This window comes from Ricinus communis, chromosome 7 (genome assembly GCF_019578655.1).
Source record: "Ricinus communis isolate WT05 ecotype wild-type chromosome 7, ASM1957865v1, whole genome shotgun sequence".
Lineage (NCBI taxonomy): Eukaryota > Viridiplantae > Streptophyta > Magnoliopsida > Malpighiales > Euphorbiaceae > Ricinus > Ricinus communis.
This window is the reverse complement of record NC_063262.1, coordinates 8,809,722-8,818,794: the sequence shown is the minus strand read 5'-3', so window position 1 is coordinate 8,818,794 and position 9,073 is coordinate 8,809,722. Positions and strand designations below refer to the sequence as shown.

Here is a 9,073-nt window from a genome sequence, read left to right as displayed (position 1 = left end):
AATATGATGTAATTATTGTAAAAATTTAAAATTATGAAAAATCTTACTATAGTCTTTAGACTATAATATTGATATGAATTTCACTCTTTTATTTTAAATAAATTGATCCATATATTATATTTATAATATTGATATGAATTTCACTCTTTTATTTTAAACAAATTAATCCATGCATTATATTTATAGATTTATTAGCTAGAATATTAAATCTTATTAAGATTAAATTTACCAAATTCAAAAATTATAAGCACTTCAATATTAAAAAGTGATTTTTTTTCAAATTATAATCTATTTATTTTAATTTTATAGTATTTTAGTAAATAGAAGAATCCACTCCATCATTAGCAGTCCAAATTCCTCTTTCAACAACTGATTTTTACTCTTGAAACCATAAATCTCAACCTTTAATCCTGCATTATTAGCTCTTAATACTTTATTCTCAGCCCTCAAAGCTTCATTCTCTACTTCATATCCCTTCATTTATTATAAAACACACAAGTTAATGGCTTAAGCTTCTCTAGCTTGTATCAAAGCTTCATTACTTTCTTTTCTTAAGCCAGACACTTTCTTCCTCTACCTATTCACATAGGCCAATTGATAATCACTTAATTCCATGTCGTACCAAATGCAAAAATCACATATTTCATTCTATAAATAGCATATGGTAGTCAATGTTAGATATAAGAACAACTTACCTAAGCCCAAAAATAAAATAAGCCCTTAACCATCCCCAAATAGAAAGGAGAAAGAAATAATATTACATTTTGATGCGAGCAAGTATAGAATCGCCTCCCTAGGTTTGAATCATTGTTAGATGTTTCCATGAGAGCTGGGTAATTATATTTGCATATTAGAGCAACTTCCATTTCTTCTTGCTGTCGAGCAAAAAAGTTTGGTGTTTGTGGGCCGTGGTTTCAGACGTGCACCTAAGTGTTTATAGCGACTACGACACTACAAGACTTTTTAACCTAATCGGGAATACACTAACTAGTCATAAAGACTAGCACGGAGAAAATGAGTCACCACCCAGATAATTCTCTGGTATACTTTTACTAATTGAGTGGCGTTTCTAGATTTTATAAAAAGTCAACTTTTTTATTTCTATATCCTCGATATCTAGATCTGAAATTGAGTGCTTATAGTTTGCCATCGGTTTATCGAGATTTATAAGCACATGTATGATTAAATAAATTGAGACAAATCATAAATATCAAGGAGACTGTAAAAAGGATATAAGTGTGAGCTGTAGAAGCTACTATCACGACCCAATATGTGGGTTCGTGACCGGCGCTAGGGAAATGGTAGAATTAAGGTCAATTAAACCCATAGCAAGCCTAATTAGCCAAAAGTTCCTTCACAAATCATCACACAGTTAAATTAATCCTTCAGCTAGATTACTAGAAAAATTTTCATAATTTTTAACAGAGCAAGATAAAATATAAAGTACCAAATACACTATTGCGGAGAGCCTAGAATTTCAAATAATTTGAAATACAAAAATTAAGATTTAATTATAATAAGCCCAAAGGGGAGGAAATCGGGCTACAAAAAGAAGTCGACGGAGAACCTAGCTGTCACCTAAAAAATTTAAAATTGAGACTGTCACTCTCGTGAGTGAGTTAAAATTATATATCTGAAGTAAAAACAACCATAAATATGCATATGCAATGGTTGATAAAATAATGTGGAACATCATAAAATAATAAGTATGTACCATAGCATAATTTTAAAATAAATATTTTTTAACTCATAAAGGGCAAGCACTTCAGCAGAACCCTAACCCCAATACTAGCAGCCTTTCGACTCTCTTATTTTAATAGGACTGGCGTCCGGAGAGCGAAGCTCAACCAGGGTCCTTAAATACAGCCTGGTCACTTGATATCGAATATAATCGGCGCCCAAAGGCAACGCTCGACCAAGGACCTTTTCTTCGGCAATCAAATTTTCACAGCCCAGATAGTTATACTCAACCAAGGTACATCCCAAAAATATTCCTTTACTATCTGTCTTTGATCAATACCGATGCGCACGCGATCCTGATGTAACCCATCAGGTGGCATGTTCTACTGTCGTCTCATCCTGAGTCAATATGCAATTATAATATTGACAATGTGGAAAATGATATAAATTGTAAGCAATTTAACTATTATTCTATTAAATAATATAGTACAACACATATATTGCAAACATAAATTTAATTAATTAAGTAAATAGTAAATAGATAATTAAATTCATTTAGAATATTAAATAACTAATCTAAATTTATAAATCAATTAATTAGATAAATAATAAATAAATAATTTAAATATGTAAATTAATTATTTAAATATAAAATAATAAGTAATAAAAATTTTCAAGCAATATCCACAATAACAAAAATGTATTAATACGATGATAATGTTAATAATATAAGCAATAATTATTAATCGAAAATACTATATAAAAATTTGGTATGACACATTTAGAGGATATATGACTTTAACACACAGTTTTGCTGCGCTCTGCAGTCTGTTCCTACACTTCGGGTGGAGCTGACTGGACCGACGAATTATCTATTCACAAAAATAACTCAATTAATAAGATATTCATAATTTTTTCTAGGTCTAGACTCCTAAATTAGACTGTCTAAGAAATTCTGACTTGAAAATTCTATCAAAAATTCGGCAACCTCCCCTAAAATATGGATGTTTTACCCTCATGTAACGGGTCCACAACCTACTAAAAACACTTCAAATATCCCACAATTATTTAACGGGAATTGGGCCACCAGAACTGCATTATTTCCCCACTTCGCAACACAATCCAAATCACAATACAAAATCAACAGTTCGTCAAAAAATAATATTATTCACAATACCACACATATATTTTCCTCACATTTGATTTAATCAATCACAACCTCAATTACACAACAAAATAATAACTCCTTCTATAATTAATCTGCAGTATTTCTAGGATCAGGCTACTAATTAGTTAAATAATTTAATTAATTAATAATAACTAAAAATTGATACCCCCAACATTTTCTAATAATTTCAAAATAATTTTTAAAGTCTAAATAAAATTATATCTAGCTGAAACTCGAAATTCTACGATCCGGAAAACACCGGGGTCTGAAAGCCGGTACCGTCGTCAATGGTGTTGGATTTTGAATCCGGGTAATGCCTACGCGAAGCTTAAGTCACAGGGAGTCCGAATATGCGATTATTTATGCCGAAAACTCGCCGGAAGCCATTAGATCGAGGCGGGAAACTTTAGGCTCCGATGAGGCTTATACACTACTGCCGGCGGAGGAAAAACGACGGGGAAGCTTGACTTGGGGGTTTTCACCAGCCAGGAGCTCATTTTCAGCATCGGACAGGCGAAAGGACGGTGACAAAAGGTCGAACTGGCGATGGCAGCATGGGAGGCGACTTCTTCTCCTTGCTGCGGCAAGGGAACGGTGAGAGGAAGGGGTAAAGGACGGCGCCAACGAGAAATGGGAAGGAGGAGGGATGTCGAGTGGCTGGTGGCGGCGGGGTTGTGGCCGAAAATGGAAAGGAGTGGGGGAGAAGGAGGTGGCGTTGAGGAGAGAGAATAAAGAGGAGAGGGAGTTTTTATAATGTTTTATTTTATTTTATTTATTATTTCTTTTAAGAAAAGGATGGAAAAATACAAATAAGTCCCTCATCCTAAAAAAAGTTACTATAATGACACCCATGACAAAATTATTTTTATTTTATTATATATATATATATATAATAAATAAATCATTATTGTTCAATGTAATATCAATTTCATGTTAAATAGGAAACAAGTGTTTTAAATAAAACTAATATGAATGAAAATAAAATTGACTACTTTTTTAAAATCATAGATCTAATTCTAAATTTACCAAATTATCCCTGATAAAAATTAAAGTAATTAAAATTTAAAATCATGGGTATTACAGCTATACTACATAGGCCCGAGTTGATGCAGACTTTCTATTTAGCTTTGATTTAGGGATCACGCCCGTCTGATTTTAGAGGTCACGCCTGTCTGATTTAGAGATCACACCTGTCTGATTTAGTAGTCCCTTCGATTTAAGGACCACGCCCGTCTGATTTAGGGATCATAATATTTTGATTTAAGGACTAGACTTGTCTCATCTTGAAGACCACCCCTCAAGATAAATATATGCTTTGTGAGCTATAGAAGCTACGCTTCATAGGCCCAAGTTGGCACAAACTTTCTATCTATCTTTTATTTAAGGACCATGCCGGTTTTCTTGAGATTATAGATGATGGGTACTTCCGCCACTAGTTTTCTGAAGTTTTCTTGGTTACCTTCTACTTTGGGTTATGATTTGGTAAATTTTCTACTTCTTGGTGTTAGATTGGTATGTGCTTTACTCTCTTGGATAACTTTCATTTTGGAATGTGTGTCGATTCTTTAGAACTTGAACTGATTCTCTATTTTCAAAAAATAGGCTTGTGAGGTTTCACTTCAGAAAGTAAATTGATAATATTCCCTTGATTATATTCCACATTGATAATCTTCCCTTGATTATATTCCACTTTGGGATGACAATATTCCGCTTCGAAATATAAACTAATGATCTTCCACTTCAGAAGGTAAACTTGATAATCTCTGCTTCGGGAAGTAAACTTGAGTGTAGATCGAGCATTTTCCTGTTATAAGTTAACGACACATACAAGTATATAGAGATCACATCAAGTGAAGGTAGCGAAGGTGCGGATATGCATGTTATGTATGGTGAGATATGCATTCCTAAAAATCATCCTATAATTTAGACAGAAGCACTATAGTGCTTATCAATAAAAGATTGACACAAGTCAATTGTCTACTCTTTGGTCATAAGGTGTGGAGCCTAATAGTTGATAGAAAGAGATGAAGATGATGATGCACATCGGAGATCTAAAAAGTCATGGTGACCACGGAAAGCATGGGTCTAGAGATAACTTAAGCATGTAAAGATTAAATTGTTTTGCCTTGGGTTGTAATGATACTTGTGTAATGATAATAGTGCCTTCCTATAGATAGCAACCAAATCTTCTATTTTCTTGCTTTTACACCTTAACTTTTGCTTAAGCCACCCATTTTAGGTTTTCAATTTAGCAGACTAATGTCTTAACTTTTGCCTAAGTCGGCCTTTTGATTTTTCAACTTAGCAAATTTTATTTTTATCTAAGTCACCCATTTCTAGTTTTCAACTTAGCATGTATTCATTTCCTTCTCTCCTTTTCTTTTCTTTTCTCTCTTTTTACAGATTTGGTTATTAGAGTACTCACAGCCTCTTTTGTCAATTCTTGCAGATGATTCTACTTTTCCCGAGATAAAATTTCTTAAATGAAAGCTGAAAGACTTTGGCTATGCCGATTCATTATACATGATGTCAAGATTGATAGGGACTCGAGTGCTACAAATTCTTGGGCTTTTCCTGCAAGAAAGCTAAGAAAATAATCTTGCTTCTATTAAAATCTCATAGATTTTGCTTCTTATTTTGTTCTTCCTTAATGTGTGAGTTTATAAAAATTCTAATCAAATTTTGTCCGTTTAATAAGGGCTAAAATGGGTACATTTTCTATTTCATATAATAGCACTCTTATTACTAACTAGTCCTTTCAGATTTTCTAGTCGAATTTTCTCTCACCTTTTATTTCCTTAGCATTTGCTTGACTAGTCTATATAGGTCCTCTAGTCAGTAAGATATTTTTTTCTTCTTCTTTTTCTCAAAGATAATATCTGAAATGGTTTCGATTGACTTGTGAACTTATTGCCCCTGAGGTTTGAAACTCCTTTTAAGCATATGATCTTTCCTTTCTTTGATATGGAAGTTTCTAACTCGAACTAAATTTTCTTTTAGAGTGAAATGCAATAGGTCTTGCATGTTTCAGGGTTAGAGCATTAATCTATAATCTCTTCTATCTTCATAGGTCCTTGCTATCCTTAAGGTTATTATGTGATGAGGGATGAATTTAGCCTTCTTGCCTTGGCCCCAATATGTTGAATAACTCTATTATCTTCAATTCAATCGTGCGTATCAAATACTATCTCAGTTTTCTTTTTTTTTTTCTTTTTTTTTTTCACTTTTCTCTCTTCAAGAGTTATAATATGTGTAGTAGAAATGTACTTTGGGATTATCATTTATGCACAGATTAAAAAAAACTAATTTAAATAGAATTAATTTCAAACATACTTATATAATAATCATTGTCATGCAAAATACCATTAAGATAAACATCAATTAAAATAAGCAAAAATCAGAGTTATATCATTGATCCTAGCAAGCAGAATCATATCATTGTTCTAAATCAACATCTGAATCTTGCGAAGCTTTATAATTTTCAGATGGTAAGTCTTCGATCTCTCTAGGTTCATAGTTTCCCATGTTCCATCCAACTTTAGCATTTTCAATTTCCTCTAGTTGTAAGCCATTATCATACAAGCTTGTAAAGTTCTTGGGATTCAACATTTGTAGCCTTTCAACCCAAGATGGAAAAATATTTTGAATTACCATTTAAACTTGATTCTTTTCAGAAGGCTTGTTCTTTATTAACCTTGCTTTGTTTCTTTATTTAGTCAAGAAGTTAGGAAAAGACTCATTGGACTTTTGCTTTGTCAATTTTTAATCCCTTATAGAGACTTCTAGGTGAGCATCTTAGTGATATTGCTGCACAAAAGCGTCACAAAGCTTTCTCCAATCAGATTTGATGGGCCTTTCCAACCTATGGTACCAGTTCACAACTAGCAATTCCAATGAAAGTATAAACAACTTAATAATTGGAGTCCTTTCTAAATGAGTAGTACTTATGATAGTAGCATATTGCTTCAAGTACATCTTTGGATCTCCAATTCCATTGAATTTTTACATTTCAAACATGTAAAATTTGGGAGGCAATTTGTCTTCTCCAATTAGCATCAATTTATCGAAATCAAAGGTTGAATCTAAACCTTGATCTTTCAACATATCTTGCATCTTGTCGAGCCTTTCAATCAGACTTTGCACAATCTCAGATCCTATAACAGCTTTTGTAGTAAGAGGAGACTCTTTCTTAGCTTCTTCTACCATGCAATCGTCTATGTTTTAGAGGTGCTCACCACGTGCTTCCACATCATGAGTTGTAGCAACAATAGTTGCAGGAGTAGTAATAGTCTTTTGGATAGTTCGTTTCTTAAAAATCTCAGCTAAATCTTGTTGGAGTTCCTCTTGGATCATAATTCTTATGTCAACCGTGATTGCAACCTTAATACCATAAATATCTTGTGCATGGGCCATTTTTGTTTCAACTTCTAAAGTGCTACTTCTTGGGCTCTTGTTTTGATTGTTGGTGAAATAGGCCATTTTAATATCCTTTTTGTCTTATCTATAGCTAAGAATGATAATCTAAAATGGCTTCAAAATAAGGAGTTAGAGTGATGCATGAGATGCATGGTATGCATGATGCACGAGAGATGCATAAAGGTTAGCAATCATATCAACGACAAAAAATATACAAGATATAGTACAACTATCCTTCCATCCTAATTACTCCCGCATACAGTTTGAGGTGAGTCTCTTTTTTTCTAGAATTTTTGGTATGGGCTTATTACCAATACGTGCATGCCAATAGCTACCAAAGCAATTTAAATAAATAAGGTGATATTTTTCAAAATAAGGGCAAAACCTACATATTTTAGGCCAAAGCCTTCCACTACATATTTTGAGCCAAGGGCTTCCAAGATGTGGGCTTCAAACTCTTATAAGGGAAAATATCTCAAACAACAAGCAATTGGATACTTAGAGAAGATTCTTACTGTCATTACCATTAGCTGAGTCTCGGGTAAGAAAAAAAGGCTCCCACAGGTAAAAGATATCCTTCCTTTGCTCATCTCCCCATTCAAGGGGTCCATGCAACGAAAGTAACTTACTTATTACTTGTGAGTGATTGTTAGTCAGTACTATAATTTCAAAGTTCGAATGGAGTCAAAGAACTACTAACTGATACCATCGGGGCAATAGAGACCAAAGTGCATAATGTGTGAAAATGATGTAATGATGCAAGAATAGACTATTAAATAGTAATATTAAAAATAAGGATACACTGAAAATTAACTTATCTTATTCCTAGTGGAGTCACCACTGTGGGCGGCGATTTTGCACGCGCACCCAAGTATCTCTAGCGACCATAACACTACAAGGATTTTCAATCTAATCGGGAACATGCTAACTAGTTACAAAGACTGGCACGGAGAAAGGGAGTGCCACCTAGATTATTTTTTGAGACATTTTTACTAATTGAGTTACGTTTCTAGATTCCATAAGGAAGCTTCGCCACATCTAGAGATGGATCCATAAACCAACTTCCTTATTTGTGTATCCTTTGATATCTAGATCCGAAAATTGGGTGCTAATAATATTTAATTAAAAGAATCCTAACTCAATAATAAGATAAATAAAGGTCAAAGACCCTTTTGATAATGTGTATATTTTTTTACATTTGACATATGACATGTCTAAATTTTCTGACATTTTTGATATCTGTACAATCACTTAAGGACAAAAGTTGCCATTTGCACGCATTGTCTAATAAGCGCAAAAGTAAACAAAATTAAAAGTGCAGGGAACTAATCTAGACAAATAAAGGTGTAGGGGTAAAGTATGGGTTTTTCCAATTTATAAATTGTGGTGTTGACAAACCATCAAGAAAGGCTAATATGATATTAAAAATCTAAATATTTGTTTCTTTTTATAAATTTAGCCATTCTTTAAATTTTTATTTAAATGGTATGATTTGACTAATTAATTACAATTATAACTAAACTAAAATCTCGGTCAAATTCAGATACTAGCATCTTAACTCTAGATACTAATCTTTTTTTACTTTACCAATATCGTTTCTCTTAAAAAAATATATAAAATTACGATGAAAGTGATAAAAAGAATAATTTCACCTTTTATTCTTTTCTTAATTTATAATTTTCACTATCATTTATTTTTTTATTCATCTATGATTTGACCTTGGTAACACATGTGTGATATATAAATTTATATAATACTAAGGTGTAAGTTGTTAATAATAAATAATGACATACCATTTGTCACGTCATT

At 32.7% G+C, this 9,073-nt stretch overlaps 1 long non-coding RNA gene across 1 annotated transcript; it reads right to left on the bottom strand.

The window, feature by feature from the left end:
* Window positions 1-1,695: 1,695 nt before the first annotated feature.
* LOC125370499 lies at window positions 1,696-2,559 on the bottom strand. Its single transcript, XR_007216530.1, has 2 exons — window positions 2,488-2,559; window positions 1,696-2,079 (listed from the first exon to the last, which is right to left on the bottom strand). It is a non-coding gene; the product is annotated as an uncharacterized LOC125370499 (long non-coding RNA).
* Between the last annotated feature and the right edge of the window lie 6,514 nt (window positions 2,560-9,073).